Raw genomic sequence first — 24386 nt, 5'->3', positions numbered from 1 at the left:
ACAAGCAGGCACAAGATACCCTGAGAACCGCAAACCTGCCCATGTGTGTTCAGCTTGGAAATGTCAGGGTTTTCTGCCCTGTGGAGCAAATCTTTGAGCAAAAGGGAGTGTTATACCTAAAGATGCATTCTCTGTGCTTTCTTCTCCTGGGCAGACCATCTGAGTTGCATCTGGTAAACAGTAGGTAGCACTTAGTGGCTCAGTGTGGGATCCCTTTCTCTACTGTACACCCCATTTTGCTCACTCCATTTTCACACTGACCTAGGCTCTGTTTTCCAAAAACTCAAGCAAAGACAGGCTCCTTCCATCATATGTCTGCATGTCTCTGGAGTGTCCCCAAGAATGTGGTGAAGGACTGCCAAGTGCCTTTCTCAAATCAAGATCTCTCCTGGGAATATTCTCCTGAGTTATTGTTCCAGGAATCCTTCAGTGCATATCCCTGAATATCAGGAACACATGTGACATATTGGGATCCACAGTTCAGATTTTAAATTAGTTCTGCCATATGCAAATGGCACAAAGTAAAAATGCTTTTTAGAAACAATATAGTGGTGGTTTCCCCTCTTTCCATTCTAAAGAGCAACAGACAAGTATTTCTTCTGAGCCAGTGGCTCATGATTAACAGTACATGTACAAAAATATCATTTTCAAGTTTTTCTTGCTCCTACCATTGATAGTTTTACTATTTCATATTTCCTTTTATGCCTTTTCCTCTGTCATTTTAATTTTTAGATGTCAAGAACTGTGATTAATGGACTTATGTTGTATGCCATGAATTATTTTAAAATGGCATTTCGAAAATATCTATATACAGATACCTGAACAATTTGTATTAAAAGTATAGAATTGAAACTCAGTAATGTTACCTTGGGGAAGTAACATGGGGTAATGGTTATGAGCACACATTTTAAAATAATATTTTGGAGACATCACATCTATCCTCTGCCATTAACAGGCTCATTTTGGTAATTTACTGGATTTAAACTCTCTGCTCCTCAATTTCCTTATCTGTAAGAACATAATCATACTACTTATTTTATAGGGTTTTGTAATGATTGAGTTAAATATATATAAAGCAATTATGAAAGCACCTGGAAATTCACAAGTACTCTATAAATGTGAACTGATATTATTAGGATTATTAATTCTTATTAAAATAATTATTACTACCCCCACAGTGACTTCTTTTCCAGAGATCATTTTCTCTTTAGTCTACTCTCTAGGGTATGCCTATTCCTAAGATGTAAGCAAAGATAGTCTCTTGGACAACTAAAATAGATATCAAATTATACACTAAATACCAGTTCTTTACCTAGATCACTGTTACTCTCATGCTGCATTCAGTACTAACAATTTTGAGGTCTATTTTTTTGAATCATAGGTAATTGAATACATCTTATTAGAAAGTAGAAGAGTGGAATTGTTGTTGGGATGCACTGACAGAAAGTCACATGGCGGCACGCGGACAGTTCACCATAAAATAGGAGTCTGCACATGAGACAAGATTGCAAGCATGATGATTATGAATATTTATCCAACAAATATTTATTGAACACCTACTTTGTGCCAAATACTGTTCTGGGCCAAGAAAATGCAAAAGTATACAGGATTCACAAAGGACGTGGCTCTCGGGTGATTACATTCTGTGATGTAGAATGAAATGCTGAGGGTCTTATGATAGAGAGTAGCTTAAGGTGGCAGGGTAATTACAGATTGGAATAAGACCTAAAAGATGAAATGAAAACTGGCTTGTCGATGGCTAGGGGAGAAGTATTCTGTGTAGAGGAATATGCAAGTGTGAAGGTCAGAAAGTATGAGAGAGCCCAGTAAATTCAAGCTAATGAGGAAAGACCAGAGACCCCAAAATGTGATCATTCCAGGGAGCGGGTAGTGCTGGGTTATCTGAGCTAGTACTGGGAGAGTTAAGGGTCAAGCTGATATAGGACCTTTTACTTAGTAGTAAGAACATGGGATTTACTTACAAGAGGAGTAGAATCCACTGAAAAGTTATGAGCACAGAGTAAAACGATCTATATGAACGTAACCATATGTCACTGCTAAACACAGAATGGATCAGAAGTGGCAAGATTGAAAGTAGGGAGATCTATTATAAGACTATTGCATCATCTCTCAAACTTGGAGAGATGATGGTAGTTTGAATCAAGATGCTGGCAGTGGAAAGAAAGAAGTGCTTATGTTTGTGACACATTTTAGAGATTGACTTTACTGGATTTCTGAAGAATGGGGAGGATTTGGGGTGGAAGAGGAGCATAAACAAGAGGCAGAATCAGAACTGACTGCTGTTCCTCTTCTTGGACAAATGGTCGACTGAGGTCATACTTTTTGCACTGAGGACAACAAAGGAAGAATGGATGGAGAGGGATGGTGTCAAGGGTGGCCTTTGAGCCACACTTGGTTTGGGGAGTTCACCTATTAGACAGCCATATACAGGAGCCAGGCAGGCAATTGGTAATGCAGTTCTATGCAAAGAGAATGTAGGACAGAGGTCTTGAGCTCAGGAACCTCTGAGGGTTGATCTATGCAACAGCATAGAAATTTAACCACATTACAAGATGAATTTTGGCAAAGATTGATAAGGGTGTGTAAATTTTGTAAATATCAAATAGCTATTTGTGCAGCAGTTTATTTTCATACTTAGGGAGACTTTAAAATATTTTCATATGATTAAGAAGACACACACACAAAAAAAAATCCAAAAATTTTCACACAAATACTCTGGTTCACTTTAGGCTCCCTGATATTTTCTAAAATTGCCTTTTTTTAGAGCCCCTGCCAAGTCCTTTCTTGTTTGTGCCTCCCTGTTTTCCTACTGAAGAACAAAAACAAATGAGCTCAATGATTCCTGAGGATATTCTAGATGGTAAATATTCCCCCTAGAATGTTGGGTCACAGGGCCCCATTTATTTAAAGCAGCCACTCTTCAGAGGGGCTCATAGGCACTGAAGTATTGAAGGAATGGCAGATCTGTTTTATTATGTATACTTACCATTCCTGGGTAAAGGTCGGAGTATCAAGGTCATTTGGTGTTGATCCAGGGAGAGGGAGTCCCAAGTTGGGGCAGGGAGTGTGGAGATAACTTCTGTGGCTATAGCAGAGCATCAGGGGCCTTTGCCGTCAATTAGCACCACTGCTCTAGAACCTTCTCTCAGTGTGTGAAATGTTTGGTTCTGAAAGAAGTTTTGCCTTTTTGTTGGCTTGTTTTGTTTTTAAAATTGAAGTATTATACAATATTAGCCTCTTAATAAGTGCAAACTTATAAGCAAACTCTGCTCCCTCCCTGCCTGAACCCCCCTTGGACTACCCACCAGTTTATTTTGCTGGTAAGAGCAGTGATTTTATTTCCTTCCCCTGTGTGTGGGATGGTTCCATGGCAGTTTCATTCAAGCCCCTTGGTGGGGAAGCCTGCTGAACTTGTGAAGGTGTCATTAATTACTCTTTCAATATTCTTAAACAGTGGCAGCCATGTTGTTTGCTTGTAATAAAGGCACTGAACTTAGACCCAGAGTGATTTCTGTAGGATAGCCTCAGCAGGCAGGATTTGCTGTTTTTAGCCTCAATTTCTTCTTGACCACTTAAGTTACATGTTAATCTTTTGCCACATATTGGTTATTTCTGGCCTTTTGTGGAAATCTCCTTGAACTAATGATGTCAAAATTGATGGGAAGAACAGAGTTTTCATGACTTAAATTGCAAGAGGTTGGGTCACGTACCTGAAGGCTGGAGTAGGGGGGATGAGTTGGTGTTCCTCAGTTTCAACCAAAGATGGCAAATACCTTTCTGAAAATAGAAGGTTGAGTTGGGAATTTGGGCTCCACTGGGAAGAAAGCAAAGGATACACAAAGACTAAGGGATTATATGATTTGGAGAAAATCTCCTTTCACTTTTTCTCAGGAAGATTAAGATGGTGTGCCTTTTATGGAGTGCCTGAGGTCCACATTTTCTGAATCTTGTTCACTCTTTTCTTGTGTACCCACTCCCAGCCAAGACTACCTCAATGATTTTTGTATAAAATAATTTCCTAATCCTTGACTTCTAGTGTGCATTCCTTTGTATGTACTTTTGATAGAAAGTATGTGCGGATTTGGTATTGTCTCCACTACATATAAGTAAGATATAAGTTTCATATTTCTCAATCACAAAAGTGGAATGACTTCTGCCTCCATGTGAGAATTTAATACAAATAACAGGCATCAAGTCCTGTGCATGGCTCTTGAGGTGGTATTTGAGTTGTGTGTCTTCTTGACCTTGCGATTCTAGACAAGTTATTTTACTTCTTTGGACTTTATTTCCCCCACATATTTAATTGAGATAATGCCTGTTTTGTAAGGCAGTTTTAAATAACATAGAAAATACGGTTATATGCATGGTCCCTAAAAGAGGCACAGTAGGTAGTAGCCGCTGTCATCACAGTTTTGTGTATGTGTGTGCATACATGTGTGTTCATTGAGACTCTAAAACAGCTTAGGGTATTTCAAAATTCAATGTAAATTTGGCCAGCCTTGAACTTATCTGGACAAAGTATGTAATCAACACCTGATTGTGTCTTGGTCTTGGAATGAAGTTTTACTGCATTGATTCAATAGGCAATTGCACTGTGTCTAAGAACATGCAACAGAAGATGATATCCTCTCCTGCAAACCCATCATGCATCAGGTACCTCTGTTGCAGGGGCATTTTGTCATATTTTGGTGTTTTTTGATTGCCAGTTCAATGAAGTCCCAGGGTCAGGATCTCCACAATGTGAGCTAGGTATCTTCTATGGTTTGCATGTGTTTCCAAAGTTCATTGTGTTAGAAACTTAATCCCAAATGCAGCAGTGTTAAGGTGGGACCTTTAAGAGATGGTTATGTCATTAAGGCAGGATAAGGTTCAAATTAATGTCATTATCATGGGAGTAGGCTTATTATTTTTAGTGATTTTTTTTTTTAAATAAAAGAGGATTCATCCAGTCATGCATGTGCACCTGTCCCACCCCACCCCCTACCCCTTTTCACATGTACATGTGCTCTCTTTTCTTCTACCTTCTGCCATGGGATGACACAGCAAGAAAGTCCTTGCTAGAGGTCAAACCTTTGATCTTTGATCTTCTCAATTTTCAGAACTGTGAGGAATGAAATTCTATTCGTGCATTACCCGACCTCTGGCATCCTGTTATAGCAGCACAAGATAATACCCGAGGCTGATACTGCCCTGGTCTATTATTAGTGACATCTTTCATGTGTGAAGGTGTACTTATAGATGGTCTAGAATTTGGGCTTTGAGGTCCTGGAGTTGTGCTATTTTGGAGGCCAGAGATAGGGATGCCCTAGTTGGCCCCTGGATTGTGCTTGGTTCCTGTGGAGAAGCATTTGCTCAAGTGGCTCTGAGAGCAAAATGTTGATTGATGTTACATCAAATAAGGGTTCACCTGACAACGAAATCTGGAAAGTGAAAAGAAGGTATTTTGGAGTATAGAGGTGGATATGATTATGAGCTCAAGATAAACTACCTATGGCCCTCTCTAGTGTGATAAGAAGAGTAGAACATTTTATCAGACTCTGAGCAGATGTCAGTCTGTAGGCTTGGCACTGGGTATATATTATGTTGAATCATCCCCAAATCCTGCAGAGTCCTTGGCTGTATCTCAGTGCTGCAGGTGAAAAGACTAAAGTTCACATTACAGAACTGTATCATGGCCACAAAACTAGTGGACATTCCAAGTCATGCCAAAGTCCAAGCTTGGAACACTGTGTGTAAGTTCTAAAGTGGGGGGAGGGTGGGGAGAAACAATATATAAATGAAATAGTGAATAAATGGTACTGCCTAAAATGATACTTTGAAAACCATGCCTTGGGGGCTGGGACTGTGGCTCAGTGGTAGAGTGCTCACCTACCATGCATGAGGTACTGGGTTCGATCCTCAGCACCACATAAATGTAAAATAAAGATATTTGTCCACCTAAAACTAAAAAAAAAAAAAAAAGAAAGAAAATCATGCTTCACCAGGTTGTTCTGAGAATGGTGAAGGTGGTATAACCCGGTGGAGAAGTCAATCTCTATATGATCTATTTTCTTGTAAAACATAAATAAAATACAAAATAGGGCTAGGGATGTGGCTCAGTGGTTGAGTGCCCAGGGTAGGGTAAGATAGATAACTCCACATCAATATTAGAAAGTAAACAAAGCCCCAAAATATAACCTCTGTCATCTGTGGAAGTTATATTTAATATTTAATAAATGAAAGGGTATGGAGTCCAGTCATTCTAAAGATTCTGAGCTAAACCTTAGCCAGGGTCCTGGAGGCTGCTTGCTGTGGTAGCCCTTAGCATGTCAGATGTGGAATATTCAAGAGGTCCAGAAAATTCCAAGAGACAGACCAAGGCTAGTCAGAGTGGGGAACACCTGGTGGGATTTAGGACAGAAAACATTTTCTGCCCTGTTCAGAGATTTGCTTGCTTGCTTTATGTATTTGGTACCAAGGATTAAACTTTGGGGCACTCAACCACATCCCTAGCCCTATTTTATATTTTATTTAAAGACAGGGTCTCACTGAGCTGCTTAGCACTGAGGCTGGCTTTGAACTTGCGATCCTCCTGCCTCAGCCTCCCAAACCCCTGGGATTACAGGCGTGCACCACCATGTCCAGCAGTTTGCTTTTTTTCGCTTTTGAATATTTTGATGTCTGAGCATGCTATTGCAGTTGCCTCCCAACTAAGCAGCAGCTTTTGCAGAGTGAGTAGAGCCCATTCTAGGCCTGGCCATGCTTCCTGCCTTACCAGGTGATGAGTTGCACACAGGCCTTTATTATTATGAAGCCTTGTTCATTTTTAGTGGAAGAGGCAAGAAAATAAGTAGCTCTGCATAGAGAATCTTTTGTCTGCCTTAGATGTTGTCTTGTTTTAAAGCCAACATCAGTAGAAACAGTCCTTGAATTTTTGGGGCTTTGTTTACTTTCTAATATTTGATATGGAGTTATCTATCTTACCCTACCCTGGAGCACTGTTTTATGAAGGATAAGTTTTGTACCTTCGGCCTTTCCTAAATTTTAAATATGAGAAGAATTCTGTGTGTGTGTTTTCTCTCTCTTTCTTTCTTTTTTTTTTTTTACAGTGGCTGAGATTAAAGCCAAAAACTTCTCCACTCCTCTAATTGTCTTTCCCATGAGTGATTGTTCTTCCAGATTCATTACTTTATGGAAAACGTTCTGCAAAACACATCAATTTTTATTTAAATTCAACAATGCCCCAGTGTCCCATGTGCTTTGTTGATATTAACGTAAATCTTGGTTAATTTAAAATGCAGGAGGCGCTGGGCTTGTTTGATTTGGTTCCCAGAGGCCACTTCTACCCCTTGTGTAACTGAAGAGAGACTGCAAGGGCTTGGTGACCCGCCATTGCTGCTTCCTCCCCTAAGCATCCAGGTGTGCTCTGGTGGAAGGGATTAGAGGAGATGTGGGGACTCTTCTGGGGGCAGGGAGTGAGGAGATGCTGTCATGTATTTTCCATTCACTCTCTGTAGTTTTCACTGGTAAGTTCAATAATACTTATAAACAGAATGGTAAAACATTTTCTTCCTCCAGAAATCTCTACTTTTACCATTTGGCAGAAGGTACACTTTATGGCTATTATACCCACACTTTTAGAGTAAGTCGGTGACCAAACTAGGACCTGGGCATTAGAGCTGGTAGGCAGTTGTAATAGCAGGTAGACATGAATTCTGGCTTCTTGCAATTATTTTCCCATTGAAACTTTTCCCTGACCTCCAACTTGTAAAGAAGGTCTGCCATCCCTTCTTCCAATCCAAAGGGAATTTGACAGTTTCCTTTAGTTCTAAATGGTGACATTGGACTGATCCTCACTGATACTATCAACAGTGACTGGGACCAGCCTATCTCTCATCATGCCCATCCTTCAGGTGGACCAAATTCTCTGAGGAGACTGGACTGAGATAACCACACATTGAGCCTGTTAAGTGATATCATACAGACATCTGGTAGCCCAGTCAATTTTAGTAGATCCTTGGATTTCTGTTGGCATTAAATCAGAGACGGCTAGACCCAGAGGTGTCTCTAAACACCTCATGAATTCTTTTTTAAAACCTAAACTTGAGAAACTGACTTATTCCATCATGTCTAGACTCAGAAGCAACGGGACTGATATCTTGTACTTATAAGGCACTCATGCTTATTTGTCAACATTATTTGAAAATAGCTTCTTGACATAAATATTTAAGTAGAAGGATTAATGAATGCCATTTATGAACCAGATAAAGCTATTGCTATTTAGAAACTACATTGTCATGAATAAGGACATGCATATATTTGATGTCAGCCTTCTCTAAATATGGATGAAGAATTGGGTATAGAGGATAAAGAATAGGAGCAGAGAGACTTGGGCCTCTGCAATGCAGGCAAGAACCACGTGAGTCACTGGATGGCTTTGTGCCAAAGTTTCATGGAAAAGGCCACAGGGATCATTCTCGGGTGAATAGAGGTTAATTGAGAATTTATAAAAATGGAGATGTCTATGGCCTTAAGGTGGTGAATGTAAAGTCCAGGGGAAGTGATAGTGGGAAGATGGACATGGACATAGGAGAAGGAGCAGGATCCTGGTGTTCCTTGAAGTTGTTTTCCAGATGATAGTCAGGGGGTTGGTGATTGATCAGATGTTTTTCAGTAGTAGGACATTTAGAGGAGGGAGATATATTTAAAAATCAAGGAGGAATGAACATCTGAAAGGAAGAATAATGAACTTACAATACCAAACTGATAAAAAGAAAATGGCCAAGGACCTTCTCAAAGGATGTTGCCTCCATTCTTCCTTTTAAATATCAGGAAGAGAAGGCAAAGGCCAGAGGGAGCCTCTGTGGTGAGGAAACTAGTTCCCAGAGCAACTCAAAGGGCTGTTTTAGGCAAAGTTCAAGGAGCAATTCAGAACTGGGTTCAAAAGGGGTTGAGTACTGTCCACAACAGTCTTGGTGTTGTGGAAGCCTTGCTGACAGTCCCTGTAGCTGATTGTAAAAAATTTTTTTTTTGCAATGATTTGGGTTTCAGAAGTGATGTCAGGCTTGGAATGGAAACAACCACAGACTTGTTTTGGAAGGAGGCATTTGAAGGAAAAAAATGAGAGCTGTTGCTTAATATTCATGGAAATGTCTTTAAGTAGAAGTTCCAGGCTGTGTGTGTGTGTGTGTGTGTGTTTGTGTGTGGTGTCAGATACAGTAAGGCACTGGGTTTCCAGGGCACAGACATCTTTTATATAACTTCCTTCTCCTGGCCATAACTTTTTTTTGTCCTTTCATTTCCTTTCTTGTGGATTTCTGTTTCAGAATCTTCTCCTCTGTGCTGGACTGCTATCCACTTTAGATATTATCTTCATCTCCTGGCCACCCCTTAAAGGTCAGCTTGAGCCCTGTATAAATCGTATATTCTCTAATGTTATCATCCTTTGGTATCCTCGGAGGATTGCTCCCATTCCAATACCAAAATGCATGGATGCTCAGGTCCCCCATAAAGAAAGGAATAGGACTTGAATATAACGTAGTCACAGCTTCCTGAATACTTTCATTTGTCGATTACTTGTAATATACCAAATGCAGTGTAAATGCTATGTAAGTATTTTCAAGGTATTATTTAAGGAATGACAAGAAGAAAGTGTACAGGTTTAGATGAAATTTCAAGAAAAAAAAAATTGACTTCCAACAACATTGCATAGTGCCAGGCTTCAGATTGCTTTCCCATACTGGTAGCTACTATTGTTATTGTTTGTTTCTTGTATACATACACAGCCTCAAGGTAATAAATACAATAGACATTCAAAGGCTCACATTTCCTGTCCCAGAAATTAGTCTAGTTTGAGTTTTTTACTCACTGGCACTTGGATCAAAGTTTTTGTCCTTTCTTGACTTTGGCCTAGTGCCTCTAATCTTTTAAATCTTGATCTTTAGAGGCTCATCTGAATATTTGAACTTCTTTTTGTGGCCCTGACAATTAATCCTTGATCTGGACACTGTAGCACCTGCTAGCACCTGCCAGGGTTCAACTTTTGGCTCTGACACTTGCCTTAACTCTGTGACTTAATATTCTGAGCCCCAATCATATTTCAAAAGGTCATTGTAATAAGGATCACATTATGAGATAAAGTATGGAAAAGTACCTAACTGTACCCACCATGCAGATGGTGCTCTGCCTTAAATTGGTTTCCCTGGAAACAGACTCTGAGGCAGAGATTTACAAGCAGAAGAAGAGTCTCTGGAACAACATCTGCAAGGAAGTGAGGGTGGAGGATTGGGCAGCGGGGGAGTTGAACTGCAGTGCAACTGAGGCTGAAGTTTCAGCTAAATCTCAGGGAAGACTTGAGCCAGGCTGATCCCTAAGGATTATCCCAAGGGGGTCCAGCCTTTGTTACTGAATAGCTAGTCTTCCCTAGATGGGGCCTATCTAGGGAAGATGGTGTACCATTGCATGTATGGCTCTATTTGACCAAGGGCAGTTAAGGAGAAGGGTGCAGCTGTGAGCTGTCAGTAGATAGCACTTCTGATAGATGGGGAATTGAGTGCCTAGGTCCTGAAGGAGATCTGGTTGCATACCTCACTCTCATCTCTATGCTCAATAATTTTGAATTGCCTCTGTTCCACTCTTGGGCATCTAATTCTTTTCTCTAGTTAGAGCTTTGTTTCATTCTGAGCAATCATTTTTTTTCCCTCTTGACTCCAATGTTGTTCTTTTTTGAGTTGATATAGCTTGTAGACTATTCTATGTTTATGTAAAATTTTTGAGGGACAGTGGATTAAAGAACAGGGAAACCAGATATTCATCTTTCAGCATCCATTGAATAATAACCTAAAACAAAGATAGTACATAACCTAAGTGTAAAGGCCACTTCTGATCATCTATTTGTGTCGAATCTACTACTCAGGCTGCTGTGATGGACAGAATTATAGGGCTTAACAGAAAAAAATTAAATGTTGTGATCTGTGGGTGCTGTTTAATGCTACAAGTCTACTATACATTCACCCCACAGAACACTTCTGTGATCCCACATGAGGGGAGCTTGTCTCCACATACCAAACAATTGTATGCTAGATTTTCCAGTGGACAATAGCTGAGTTTCTTCTAATTCAATTGAATTCTGGAAGGATTTAATTGAAGATAATGTTGTATCTCACAGGTTGAGGGGTCAGTTCCAAAAGATTGTCTCCCCACCCCACCCATTCAGATGCCAGCTGCAAATAACATTGTTACTCTGTATTTCTCACCCACCTATTATAAATCAGGGTCCCGATAACCTTGTCCTTGGGTTTGATTAATTGGTTAGAATGGTTCACAGGACTCAAGGGGACATGTTACTTATGTTTGCTAGTTCGTTATAAGGGGTATTAAAAGGAATATAAATGAACAGCCACTGGAATGGGAGCACACAGTAAGTGATGGGAGACGGGGCACAGAGCTTCTGTGCCCTCTCCAAGCATGTTGGCCTTTAGCCACCTCCATATTTTAGCTATCCAGAATCTCTCATTCAGGAACTTTAGGGATTCTAGGGGGCTTCATTATGGTAGGCATCATTGGCCATCGATGGTCACCTGGAGGTTGGGGAATTGAGCTGAAAGCCTGAAGCCTCCAGTCATACTTTGTCTTTCCAATGACCATCCCCCATCCTGGAGATGGCTGGTGGCTGGAAGTGTCACTAGCTATGTTATTAGCACTCAAAGACACTTATCACTGGAGATTCCAAGAATTTTAGGATCTGTATAAAGATTATAAATTTAACTCTCACATGGTATCTTCCATGGGAGTGGGTTAAGAGACTGAGGCATGGAAGTTCCATTTTTTTTCCCATCACAGATTAAAGCTTTGTCTTCCCTTTGAATGTTGGATGTTAGGATGTGTTTGGCTTTTCCTGGTCTTTAATGTAAATTTCTAATCCTTACATCTAATTTGCCCCTTCAAGCGCAGTTAAGCTGTATGTCTAGAATTGTTTCTAGGGTCACCTTAATCACTTCATCTGCAACTTCTTCTCCAGAAATCCTTTCCTTAAATAATTAAAAGATTTGATTAAAGGAGTTGGGTTCCTTTTATGAATGCTTATTTGCCTTCCCATTAAATCTGGATGTACCTTTTGTGGATAAATCACATCAATGTTTGTTTTATGGATTTATTCAGTGTATCCCTTGGGGAGTGTTCTTTCTCTGCCATCCTTGCCTAGCTTAGATTGTGTAAGCTCCCGGAAGGCAAATACTGTGTCTTTTTAACTTGCATGGTATAGTGCATGCATAAATGAGCAATTCTCAAAACACTGACAGTGGGACAAGGCACAAAGAAACCGATATCTTAAATAATTTCAGTGGTGGCTTTATTGGTTATCCCCAATATTTTAAGAATAATAGGAAAAAATGAGATAATATTCAAAAATCTGTTGCATTTCTCTGACCTGAAGTCCTGATAAAATCAACAATATTAGAAAAATCAGTCTTGGTTATTTCTGTCTCTGTCCCAAGGCTGCTGTGTTTGGATGCTCCTTCCTCAGTGGGCCTCATGAGGCTAGAAGCTGAGGGATACCAGTGGTGACAGTTGAGGAGTTGAGGGTCCCATGCTTGATCTAGGTCAGGTAGTTGGCCACTTTCTGTGTAAAAAGCCACATAGTAAAAATATTGTCATCTCTGTAGGATGTATGGTCTCTGTTATGATTATTCAGCATTTCTTTTATATATACCATGGAAGCAATAGCAACAGTAGGCAAAAATAACCACAGTGGTGTTCTAATAAAACTTTATTTACAAAAACAAATAATGTGGCCTGTGGTCTGCAGTTGGACAATGCCTAACATAAGTGACTAGATTTTACTGATTTCTCAGGACCTGATTCTTTAGTACATGACTAAATGGAACTAATGGCAGGACAAAATTTCAAAGTGAATAATGTTCATATCATTTGGTTCCTAGTTTGGTTATTCCTGGGCATGGATACTTAGTTTATTTTTCTGGGCATGTGTGATGGAGGGAGGGGGAGAGAGAGAGAGATTGATTGGGTAATTGAATGATCCTTAAACTTTGCTTCATGGTTGACGTATCTACAGCACTTTCCAAAATCCTAACACCTTGCTTGGAAACATGCCAGAGTAACTAAATCTCTAGGAGTGGGACCAAGGCATTAATATATTTTTTAAGCTGAGTTTTATTGCTTTTTATTATTTCTGCAACAATTAATTACAAATTTTGTAGTTTGAAACTGCACAATTTATTATGGTATTGTAGGTTAGATATCTGATGCAGGTCTCCTGAGCTACAGTTCAGGTTATCAGCAAGGAAGTACATGTTCTTGCCTTTCCCAGACTTTAGAGACCACCCATATTCCTTGATTCATGGCCTCTTCCTTTCTTTTTCAGAGGAAGCAACAACAGGTCAAATCCTCCTATATCACATTACCCTGGTTATCTTCTGAAGTCTCTTCTCCCTTTACTTCACCTCTTTTGTGGCCTCCTTCCCATTTTAAGGACCTTTACATTGGGCCCATTCAGATAATCTAATATAATCTCCTTAAAATCAGATGATTAAAACGTTAATTCCATCTGCCACGTAACCTAACATGTTTAGAGTTTCTGGGGATTGGGTGGTCAGCTTTGGAAGCCCATTCTGCCTACCACACCATGTAATTAAAATTCTGGCCAGATCAGTGTATAAACCCTAACTAGCAGAAGCAAATCATTCTCACATGGGTCCTATTGTGTAACAGTTTGTAAGTATTTATTACCTCAATAACTCATTCTTTAAATTAGTGAGTAGTTGTATTCTAGGCATTGATTCTTGGTACAAACAATAACACAGTGGCCAAGGTTTAGGGAGAGGAAAATATATTTACGGAAAAGGCAGATGCCTTGAGTCCTCAGGGTCCATACTGAACTTTGAGACCAGATTCTAAGTTAGGGTTTCTGAGGAATGTGTTTCAGAATTTGGGAGGTTGTTTTAATCGGCGCTTTTGCTGCTATGACAAAAAGACCTGAAGGAACAATTAGAAGTGGGAAAATTTATTTTCTCATAGTTTCAGAGGTCTCAGTACATAGATGGCTACCTTCTGGTCCCCAAGGGGAGGCAGAACGTCATGACAGAAGGGTATGGAGGAGGAGAGTGGCTCAGGACATGGCAATAGAAAGGAGGGGGAGAGAGAGAGACTGCTCCTCTTACTAGGGACAAAATAGAAACCCCAAAGGCAAGACCCTAATGACTAGCCTATCTCCATCTACATCCTACATGCCTATAGTTACCAACCAGTTAACACATTCAAGTGGATGCATGTACTGATTGGGTTACAACAGTCCTAACCTAATCATTTTGGCTCTGAACTCCCTTGCATTATCTCAAATAGGAGCTTTTGGGGGATACTTCATATCTAAACCTTAACAAAGTTATAGAATGTTGAGTAGTAATAATAACTTGAGTACCTCATCCAGGCATGTAATACATTATCTTTAGTGTTTATTGTTAATTTACATGTTAGCTACTATTGAGGCTATTTTGCACATAGTGGAAACTGAGTCCCATAAAGATGAAGTAACAATAATTAGCCTTCTGTTATTCTATGAAATAGTATGCATGGTTCTATACTAAGGCATTAGAATGGCTACCCTTCCTTTAAACACAGGGCAAATTTATTACTCTGGGAAGTTCAACTGATTTTCCCCCAAAAAAACCCCAAAATGTAATCCAGCCTCTGTATTATAACCTGCACATAGCCCTGTGTTTAGCCTTGTGGTTTGTGTTCTGTCTGAGCACCATGCTCTCTGTGGAGGTGTAGTCAGTATTAATTTTATTGGGCATAATGGGACTTAGAGCATGCAGTCACTCTGTTGCCATTGGCAACACCATAGTTCATCCGGGTATCGAAGTAGATTGGATATGAGGGTCTGGTGCCTTCTGGATCTCAGCAGTGAAGGACAATTTGGAGATTTCAGAGCCTGCTGCTCTTCTGAAGGGTAAGAGAACCCAGAACAGTGCTCTTAGGCTCACTTATTTCCTCTTTTCCATCTTAAGCCTGGCAAATCCACTCTGGTGCTTTCACCATAAATCCATTTTTGGTGAGTCACTTGACTCCCACAGATAACCAGATTTCGTTTCTCTGTGTCAAACGCTTTCTAGACTAGTCATTTCTTACTTGTAATGTGGGCAGTCGGCACTCACCAGCATTGAAGGGACAATTTACAATGTGTAGAACATTCAAATACACCGAAAATTTCTGTAAGGGCCTTTCAAGAGTTTCTTTGGGTTGCTGTGTTCTAGGCATTGATGCTTGGAATATTATGGTAAATAGCAGGGCCAAGCTCTGGTGAGAAAATCTAGACAGGTAAATAAAGTGAATGCAGGTGTCTTAGGGCCTCTTACAAAAAGGACTTATGCCAAATTTTAAGACCAGGAGAGAATTGCTGAAGGGAGTTATGCTCAAAGGCGGTAAGAATTAGGAAGGTAGAGAATGATGGGTAATAACAGTCTGATTGCTTCTTCAAGACTGTTATTGGTTTCAGTTGTGTAATCAGCCCCAGACTGCAATACCTTAGACAATTACCTCCTGGTTTTCTACTGCCCTATGATGGATTATGTTACCACCATTTTGCGGGTGAGGCTCCTACAGATTAAGTCCCACAGGAGAATGGCAAAACTGGAATTGGGCTGGGAAAAGAGACTCTAAGGCTACAGTGGTTAATATAGTAGCCATTTACCACACGTGGCTATTTAAAAGTAAATTGGCTGAGTTTGAAAAATTTATTTCCTCAGTCACACCACATTTCAAATGATTAACATCCACATGTGGCTGGTGGTTGCTGTATAGGACAGTGCAGATTAAATGACAATCCCTTCATTGCAGCAGAAAGTTGTACAGGACAGCGCTGCTCTAGGGTATGTAGAAAATATTTAAAGGTATTCTAGATGTTTAGTTAGTAACAACATCAGCACCATTTATTATCTAGACTGTCGGAACCAGAAACAGACTCTATTTTGACGCCAATAGTTTTTCTCTACTCTCAGAGTTCACTGGGTGGACAATGAAAATTTCAAGGAAAGGATTTCACTCGGTCTGTTCTGATATGTGGAGAGTGAGAGAAGAATTCTAGGGATCTCACGATTGCTTTCAAGGACCATATATCCCTGTAAGCTCTATTGAGAGGTGAATGCAGGTGGTGACCTTAGCATGGATCACAGTGGGTTATTTTGGCAATGTGAAGCACAGCTATTTCATATCCAGATTTAGGGAGTAATGCTTATAAAGAAAGCATGTGTAATAAACCAGCCCAATGTGTCAAATTAGAAATGATTACTCTGCTTTAAGAATTTTCTACTTGTATCTGAAGTTACTGTACTTTAAGATAATTTTCTAGTGGTATATTTGTAAGCATGCATTTATAGAAAAATAGTAATATGCTACTAAGGAATCATTTATTCTTACCTGTTTATTAATACACAATGTTAAAGGACTTTCTATCAGTAGAAGCTTCCATATGTATGGTGCACAAGACTTTGCTAAGGTACTTCCTGAGTTTCATGTCCTGTCATCTTCAAAGTTATCCTATGAGGAAGGTTGTGCAAGTATTGTGATCTGCACTGTGCAGATGAGGGCAATAGGGTCCCAGGAGTTTCTCATCCAAAGTAATGTGGTCTGGAATTATACATATGTTGGCTGCTTATCTCAAGATATTTCTAACAGACCATAAAAGGAAGGCGACCTCACCTATTTAAGGAAAACTAATCTATAATCACTACTTTTTCCTCATTATTTAGAAAGTTTACCCTCAAAGCAGTTCATGTTAATGACATTTTATTGCTGTCAAAAAGATGTTGATTTATGAAGGATTCAAGAGAATCCAGAAGACAGTTTGTGAACTCATTTAGTATATATCTATCACTTTTGGCCTCAATATTGAAACAATAGGAGACAATTTACAGTTGCTGTTTAATCACCTAATTGGGACTAAACACTTGCCAAATGTTGGCACCTAAAGTGGATCTTAGTTTGCTTCTTACTTGGAAACACTTAAAAGTTTTTAATCATTGTTTAAGGGCACGGAAGTGAAATAGTTCTGCTATTGATGGTCTCTGTAGCAATTCCGGTGTGATAGATGCCAACAAACACACATGAACTTAACTGTCTTGCTCTCCTCTTCAAATAGAGATCAATGACTATTTTATTCGCTCAACCCTGCCTCAAGTCCATGGTTGTGGCCCCCATCATGATGTAGCTCGAATGATTAATGATCTGTTGGGGGTGTTAATGCCTCTTGTTTTGGTACTCTAATTATAGAAGCAGATTGGAGCCTAGCTTTCAGAGTGGGTTTGAGATTGAAAGATATTTAAAAAGCAGGTGATTGGTCCTACACTTCCACTTCTTTCAATTTAACCATAAATCAATTGTGAATGATTTTTCCACTGTAATTTTTCATAGGTTTTGAACTTGGGTAATGAGCATCCCTGTCTTAGAGTGAAACAGTGATTTTCCTAGATCTTGTTGGAAATAAGATGAAGATTTATGAAGGAGCTTAGAGGCGAATATATTGCATTTCTTCTTCTCCTCGGCTTGTTTTTCCCCCTCCTTTTCTGTACTTCAACCCTGATAAGTCTCAACTTTAAGGCATGGCAGATAGTATTTGGGGAATGGGAAAGTATTACCAGTGTGTATTGACCTACTTTTCAGTGACTGTACAATTACACATAAAAAAAGGTTGCTACTATATAAAGTGGTACCACATCCCACGCCGAAGAGAACATATGGAGAAGCAAAGAATGCATTTGCCTGATCAGCACTGATCCTGCCACTTACTTGTGAAGCCTGTTGACTTAAGAGTTTTTAAAAATATGGGGCAGCTCAGTGCGTTATTGTACCACCCAAGAGGCTGCCATGATGACTGTGAGAAAAATTCTGAGGAACTCTGGGTAAAAGGATAGGCTTAAATTGGAATCACTTTGATGAATTTTCTTTCCCTGACTAGGATTGCAGCTTACTCCACTATGGTAATGGGATATGTCTGTATCTGATGGGAACCTGGCTTGTAAGTTGTGGAAAAGCAGTTTTTTTTTAAAAAAAATATATATATTTGTATAATTTTTAACTTTTAAGCATTTTATTGTCTGGGAAATCAACTGGCAGCACAGGGCTTGTTAAAAATAGATTCTTTACAGACACTCAGGCAGCAAAATGCACATTTACCTTCAGACCATAACACATGGGGACACCCATGGTGTCTTTTAAGACACTCAATTTTTTGGTAGCTATGAAACTGTTTGAAGCCTTACATATTTAAGCAATTTATTACAGTTATCTAATTAAAACAAGAGTGTGTTAACAGTTTTGTATTATAATTCTATGAATGATTCCATTCTGTATTAGGTTTCTCCAGAAATATAGAAGCAAAAGGATATACATCTATAGGATATATATATATATATATATCCTATCCAATAGATTATGTGTGTTTATAAATACATATACATATACATACATACATAATGAATAAATATGTTTATATATAACATAGAGAAGGAGGGAGAGACTTCTTATAAGTGGTTTCAATTATATAGTTCAAGGAATCCCATAGTCTTTCCTCTGTAAGTTGGAGACCCAGGAAAGCTGGTGGTATAGTTCCAATCCAGTATGAAGGCCTGAGAACCAGGGGAGCTAATGATATGAGTCTTATAGCAAGTCAAAAAGCATTAGAATAAAGAGCGCTGATGTCTGAGAAGATAACTGTCCCAACTCACCAGAGAAAGCAAATTCACTCCTTCTCTGCCTCAGTGATTGTCTTTACTTAGAGCACAGATGCTTATCTCTTCTAGAAACACCCCCAAATATATGCCCAGTAATGTTTTACTAGCTTCATGGGCTTCCCTTAGCCCAAATTAACACATAAGTTTAACCATAAACTTACCTACTATACTTCCTGCTTGTCTTCCTGCAATATATTTTGAGCTATTATTATGTACCAAAGCCCCAAAGTAGTCTTAAGTGGCTAGGTAGTAGGAGGGAAAGGTAATTTTTAAATTTAAAATTCATTCCTTGCACTCAAAGACCATATACTTTAGTGGGTGTAGAACATAAGTTTTATTATTTTCATTGTAAACAGTCCACTCTGAATATGTGTGCGCGCACACACACGCATGCACACATGTTTATTTGGAGGCATTAAGTACCTAAAAAAGGCCCAGGATCCCAGGTTTAAACGTTACACATGAAAGTATGAGAGCAGCTGGGGTAAATCACCAGCCGTAGGCTTACTCTCAGGAAAGTTCCTCTGCTACTGGTTTAAGACAAGGCAGGACCATCTGCCAGAGCTGCAAAAGAAGAAATCTCTTGAAAACGTGCAAGAAGAATCAATCTCCTCAAGTACGTCTGTGACCTCATATTGCCTACTTTTTCATTCCAAATGTCTCATAGGTGTGCATACTTAGCAAACTGTAGACCATATCCTCTAAACTGCAAAGAAATCTGGGAATTTTTTTTTTAACTTTCCAGTCTCTGCCACATAGGAAGTTATATCAGAAAGTTGGAATCTGTATAGCAGGAATGTACCCATAGTACCTACCCCAGGATGACAGTTCAGCAAATAACCAGCAGATAATAGTGCTGTGGAAAACGCCCAGTGAAGGTACCTGTCTGAGTGGGAAGGAAGGATATTCAGAGAAGCATTTCAGTGCAGGGTTATACTTACTGAGTCTCAAAAGTTTTCATGGTTATATTAGTCAGGATAGGATAACTATACAATGCAGAGATAAACAGCCCTAAAATCTCATTGGCTTAACAAACTCATTCAAAATTCCTTCAAAGCCTGTTCTGTTTGGGATTAGTTTAAATTTTTGAAGCCTGATACAAAATGAAACTATGGGGCCCCTTTTCATTAAAAAAGAAAAAAAGTCAAGGTTGTGACAGAAGAGCATTAAACAAAGCACAGAGCCCTTTTGAGCACAAGGTCTTGGGTGATCACATAGGCCATATGCCCATGAAGCTGGCTCTGGGTGGGGGTCCAGGAGGTGCCTGAGGAAGATTTCTTCTCTTTGATAACTCAGTAATTCAAGCAGCTTTGGTATGTACTAATACCGTGCCAACATGACCTCATTTACTTTTGCCAAAACTGGGCAGAAGAGAGAGGGAAGGGCCCTGTAGCGGCTTTCCAGTGCCTTAGCTCAGAACTGATGCAGCTTTTGCTAATGATTCATTGGCTAGAACTGGTCACATGGTCCCAACTGACAAGGCAGCTAGGAAGCAGGGTTCCCTGTACATACAAGAAGTAGGGGGAAGACAGAACAGGGTGAACCAGCTATATCTACCAAGTGCATGAAAGAAAAGGAAATGAGGGAAACAGTTTCTTTGCTGTTTGAAAATATTATTTATATTTGAACACTGGTAAATCTAGTGTGGCTTAAGAATTCAAGAAGTATATTTGCTTTTTGCCCATCCACTCATTTTGCATAGAACAACGTCAAAATTTAAGTGTTTGGTAAGTCCAGATACTGTTAGAATAACCAGTAGTAATTAGTGAAAAAACTTTGAGGGAGTTTGAGTAAAATACTTTGGAGCAAAGAAAAATGTTTCTGTTTTAATACATATGTCTCATGACACAAATTATATTTTATGAAAAACATGTATTTGAAAATCAATTGAGTAAAAATATTCTCTTGGATATTTTACTCTTACACCAATGAATATACTCAAATATACAATGCACTTAGAATCCTTGAAGTGCTATTATTTTGTTATCTGAGATTTTTTCCCCCCTGCTTCCTCTAGGTGTTCTGAATTATCTTTACCTGTTGTGGGCTCAGGTGGACTCAAATAAGAAGTCCAGTTCTAAACTTGGGAAGTAGGCGTTCAAAAAGCTCACCCTTTGTGTCACTAATGTTCTGTGTTTATCACTCATAGTTTTATTTATGAATTGTAACTGTCAATTTCAGTGATATATTTCAGGCAATAAAAGGAGCTGAGATAACAAATGCAGTTCATAGAAGACAGGTGGGAATATCTATTGACAGTTGTTTCCTTTTTTTTTTTTCCCAATGAACTAGCACTGTTGTGCATATTTAATTTGGACTCCTTTCATTCTAATCCTCTAAATTTAATTTTGCTCCTTTTGCAATTTCTTGTACTCTGGTATTGAAATGCTGTCAGACTATTTTATTTTGGTATATCTAAATCTGTGCTCTGTTAGAAAGAAAATAGGACTTGAGGAAAAAAAAAATCATGAGTCCTAGTCCAAATATTTAACCAACAAAGCAATTTACCTCTTATTTCCTCATTTATAAAATGGAAGTGATAATTATGATGACAATGAACATGGTGTTGATGATGGGTGGTTAATTGACTATTTTTCTAGCTTTGTGGAGCTCGGAGATTTATACCCCCGAGTCTGAACCAGAAATTAGCAAACTATGATCCATAAGTCAAATCCCACTGATCCTTTACCCCAACTTTATTTTATAAATAAACTTTTATTAGAACATAGCCATGCCCATTCACTTTTCATCTGTGGTTAATTTTCCTCTTAGAACAGCCTAGTTGAGTAGTTGTGATTGGTATTATGTGTCCCATGAAACTTAAGGTATTAACTATTTGGCCCTTTACAGAAGAAAAAAAATCGAATCTCCTGTCTAGATAGTGACCAAACATTTGAGAAAATCTAGGCATATGACCTTGAATGGATACAAATTCATCTTTAAAATTTTTGCTGTGTAGTACATTGGAAAATCCCCCAGGACAGCCTAACCCAGGCTTCAGCTGCTGAAAGAGAGGGGTTACATTTATCTTTCCCTCTTGAAGTGCTACCCTACAGGGTGACTGCTGGCAGAGGTCATTAGGCAAATGCAGACTCCTCTCTTCCTGATGCCACATGTGACGCATTTGCACAGATATAAATGGTATTAAGGCCTGAATGTAATGTATAATTCTCGAGTCACTTTATGAAATTGTTCAGTCATCTGGACGTTTTTCACTCTGTTTACTGGGAAATGTGAAATAGAGAATTCAGCAATTTTCTCATCAATTTGATCAATGTAGACTGGAAACCTGGATGCCTTTAGTCATAAAAAAAACTATTTTTCCCCCCTCAGTTGCTGGAATTTATTTATTTTACTACACTGCCCAGTTAATTACTCCAATTTTCTAATCTTACCAGAGAATACTCAGCCTGTTTGAATTTGCCATGCGGTTGGTATGGTTGAGGTCTCTTTCTAAAGCATAAGCTTTTTCAGTATAGCATTCATGCTTGTTTATCCACCTGCTTTCTTCATTCTTTAGGTCTGTAACCCGAAACTATTCAAATTTCACGTTGGAATCAATTAAGTATCATTATAGAAACACAAAAGGAAAGGAAAAGGGAAATTGGAACAAGATATCATGAAATGGGTAATTTGGAGAAATAGTGCCCTATTGGTTAAAAGGAAGGTATGAGGAAAAGGGACCTCAAGGAGATGAGCCAGCAAGGGAAAACCATGGACGGATGCCCTGCGAGTAGTTGTATATGGTGTCAGGGGAAGCAAAAGCAGCTAGTGCTTTAAAAGGAACCCTTAGTTGGAGAGGAATAATTATTGGTTTTATAAAGATCCATCATGAAAAGTGAATGCTTTACAGAGAGTCAGTTGCTAATAAAGTTATGTTCAATCTGAGAAAATAAAACATGGATGTGAATTCCAACACTGTCCTGATTTAAGGGGGACTCTTGAGCTGGTTCCATGTAGTTCTAGTTGGTCAAGTGGAGGAATTTTCACACCAGGCACACTTTTCCTTCAGGTGTTCAAGAACTCCACTCTCCAGACATTGCTGATCATCCTCATCATTAAACAAAGAACTGTCTATGTAGTGGGACAGATGGGGTTAGGAACAAAGTCTTAGTACCCAAACATGTATCTTCTTTGAGTGGATGTCAATAGACACCTACCATATTGGCCACTCTGGGGAGATGATCCTCAGTGGTATCAAAGAGGAGCATCTCCCTAGAGTGGCCAATATGGTAGGTGTCTATATGTCTGGATGATGTAGTATCATCATATCCCATGCTACTTCCATAGATGAAACTTGCTTTAAAGGATGGTTCTGGTTTCTGAGGCTCACACCTTTTGGTTTATATAATCCTCCTCCTCCTCCTTTCCCAGTTCATTTGTACAAATGATTTGTGTATTTCAAAGAGTGGCTTTTGAATTTAGCAGAGAAATTTTTTTTTCCCTTTTCTCTAAGGGTGACTTATGCATTCTAGAAAAAAAGTCCTTGGGATTACAAGGAAGGAATTTTGTGGGAAGACTAATACTTTAAAATATCATAACATACCCAAAGTGGTTATTAGACATGGTAATTCAGTTTATTGGTGACTTCTAACATTGAAGAGGGAGGAAGACTTGTCTTAGGACCAAGATTCAGAAAGCACTCGGGAAGGTTTTTTTATTGGTTGGCTAGTTGGTTAGTTGTTTTTAGATATGAAGTTAGAAGTGGATACAGAAAAGTGCTAGAACAATTATGTGGGAAGTCTTGCAAGATACCTTCTGAACTCCAGTACCTGAGATTTGTATCTGCCAAAATTAAAGTCAGAGGAAGTAGTTCAGTAGCCTATATCCAGCAGTTCAGATCCTGAGGAAGGAGATAGAAAGAGGTTATCCAATGTTGTAGAACAGGGGTCAGAAATAAAATCTTTCAGAGAGAATTTTTCAAGTGACTGACATCTTTCAAGAGCTCAGGCTTCCTACGAATGACCTTTCTTCAATTGTAAGAGCCATTCAATAATTTGAGTGAAATCCTGAGGAGCAGTGGTTAACTTGTGTCTTGAAGAACATATAGGAGAGCAGGGCAGCTTAGAGAAAACATGAGGTCATTCTAATTGAGAGGATTTACTTCAACAAGGAAAGAGGTGGTATAAGTCTGGCATGTCCTGAAGACTCTTAGCAAATTGTTATGTTATAATCAATGCATTCCTGGAGGTATTATGAGTTCTGAGAGTCTCAGTGCAGCTTGGTTATGTTTCTTACACCTTTTTTTTTTTTTTTTTTTAAGTGTAAGGGTACAAACTATTTACTGAGTTAAGTTATAGACTTGAAGACTCAGCCTACAAAATATAGACCACACTGATAGAATTATAATCCTTTTGGTGTTTTAGCAAAATATTTAAACTGTTTCCCCTTCCCTTACCTGACTTATCAGCTTCTTGGCCTAGACCTGTGCACATTTTAATACATACACAAATCACTTGAGGGTTTTTAAAAATGCAGATTCTGATTGAGCAGGTCCTGCAAAGATGGAGGCCCGAGATCTGCAGTCTCACAGACTCCAAATGATGATAGTGGTTTAGGGACTGTACTTTGAGTAGAAACGGTTAAATAAAGGAGAAAGAGCTTGATAGCACCGCCCCCCCCCCCCAAAAAAAAAAAAAAAAA

General features: G+C 39.1%; 1 protein-coding gene and 2 long non-coding RNA genes across 8 annotated transcripts in view; 2 read left to right on the top strand and 1 right to left on the bottom strand.

The window, feature by feature from the left end:
- Nucleotides 1-24386, top strand: part of Rbms3 (RNA binding motif single stranded interacting protein 3) — a 1302406-nt gene that overhangs the window by 114187 nt on the left and 1163833 nt on the right. The gene's annotated exons all lie outside the window — the stretch shown is intronic.
- LOC125613819 overlaps nt 1-24386 on the top strand; it is a 58444-nt gene that overhangs the window by 5035 nt on the left and 29023 nt on the right. The gene's annotated exons all lie outside the window — the stretch shown is intronic.
- The window catches only part of LOC107145537, a 13516-nt gene continuing 12103 nt past the window's right edge, over nt 22974-24386 (bottom strand). The window contains exon 3 of the long non-coding RNA XR_001503921.2: nt 22974-23586. This is a non-coding gene — a long non-coding RNA (uncharacterized LOC107145537). The remainder of the gene's footprint in view (nt 23587-24386) is intronic.

The sequence above is a fragment of the Marmota marmota genome, unplaced genomic scaffold (assembly GCF_001458135.2).
Source record: "Marmota marmota marmota unplaced genomic scaffold, marMar, whole genome shotgun sequence".
NCBI lineage: Eukaryota > Metazoa > Chordata > Mammalia > Rodentia > Sciuridae > Marmota > Marmota marmota.
The sequence above is the reverse complement of the archived record's forward strand: the minus strand, read 5'-3'. Positions and strand labels throughout refer to the sequence as shown.